General features: G+C 40.7%; 1 pseudogene across 1 annotated transcript; it reads left to right on the forward strand.

Annotated features, from left to right (window-relative positions):
* Nucleotides 1–688: 688 nt before the first annotated feature.
* Nucleotides 689–1,140, forward strand: LOC111727584 (annotated as a pseudogene). Its single transcript, XR_002775104.1, has one exon. The product of XR_002775104.1 is annotated as a cytochrome c oxidase subunit NDUFA4 pseudogene (transcript).
* The last annotated feature ends 397 nt before the right edge of the window (nucleotides 1,141–1,537 follow it).

Consider the following 1,537-nt stretch of genomic DNA (forward strand, 5'->3'; position numbering starts at 1 on the left):
GTAAAGAGATTCTCTAGCATCTTTTCAGATAACACTTGATTTGACAACATTTACAGAAGATTATGATGGTTTTAGAACTTAACAGCAAATTCCTGATCAGAAATGTAAGTTTCCTGGATGAGGAGGGACAAGATGGCTGACTGGAGCCAGCTTTAAACAGAAGCTCCTGTCCAGAGGGAAGGATAATGACTAGAGAGTACCCAATAAAGCTGAAGACTGGAAGCCAAGTTAAGAGAGAAGAGTGATAAATGCACATCACCATTCCTAAGACAAGCTGCAACTCCAAGAAAGCAAATTTCAGCTGAGACTTCAACCCAGAGTCACTGATCCACTAGGATCAGACAAAGACCAGCTGAATACAAGACAGAGCCACCTAACCCCACCACATCAAGCAGGTCCCCAGAGCTTCAGATTGTAATACTGTATGGGTCCTTTGCAAAGCTGTAAGGGAAAAAGCTACAGTCACCAGTCCCAGATCCTTGGCAAAGGGCTAGCTAACCACAACTCTAGCCACCCCCAGTCCAATTTCACCTTACCTGCCCATCTAGCCAAATGGTGAAAAATAATCATGGGGCAGAGCCAGCAGCAAAACTCTGGCAACATTACTAATCAGAATAGATCAACTCCCCCAAGAAATGACTAAACAGGTAACTTTGGGTGTCCGCATAGTCTTGGTGGACAGTTAGTTTAGGTCTTGGCCCGCAGGTTTATTTTTCTTTCCCTGTAGACTAAAGGCCACTGCCGCAAACATGCTTCACCAGATCCTTGGTCAGGCCAAGAAGCATCTGAGCTTGATTCCCTTCTTCGTATTTATTGGAGCTGGAGGTACTGGAGCAGCACTGTATGTCTTGTGTCTGGCATTGTTCAATCCAGATGTTAGTTGGGACAGAAAGAATAACCCAGAACCATGGAACAAACTGGGTCCCACTGATCAATACAAGTTCTACTCAGTGAATGTGGATTACAGCAAACTGAAGAAAGAAGGTCCAGGCTTCTAAACCAAATGTTTCACAACAAAGCTGCTTAGAATGAAGGTCTTCCAGAAGTCATCCGCACAATTTTCCACTTAACTAGGAAATATTTTTCTTCTAAATGCATGAAATCATGTTGATGTATTGTGTTGAGGATTACACTGATTAATAAATATCCAAAACTTGGGGGGAAAAAAGAAATGACAAAACAGATGATCCTATTCATAACAAAGATGATCTCCTAGACACATTATAATTAGCTTCACCAAAGTTAATATGAAGGAGAAAATTCTTCAAGTAGCCAGACTTAAGAAAACCATAACTTACAAGGGGAAGAATATTAGAATGACTGCAGATCTCTCTGCTGAAAATTTTCAAGCTAGAAAAGGATGGTCATCAACCTTTAACCTCTTAAAACAAAATAACTTTCAACCCAGGATCCTGTATCCAGCTAAACTGAATTTCATTTATGATGAAATTAAATACTTTAATGACATTCACATGTTGAAAAAATTTGCCATAACTAAACCAGCTCTCCAGGATATTCTCAGACCCATCCTCCACAA

This window comes from Otolemur garnettii, unplaced genomic scaffold (assembly GCF_000181295.1).
Source record: "Otolemur garnettii isolate 467f Iridium unplaced genomic scaffold, OtoGar3 scaffold00113, whole genome shotgun sequence".
In the NCBI taxonomy this organism is placed as follows: Eukaryota; Metazoa; Chordata; class Mammalia; order Primates; family Galagidae; genus Otolemur; species Otolemur garnettii.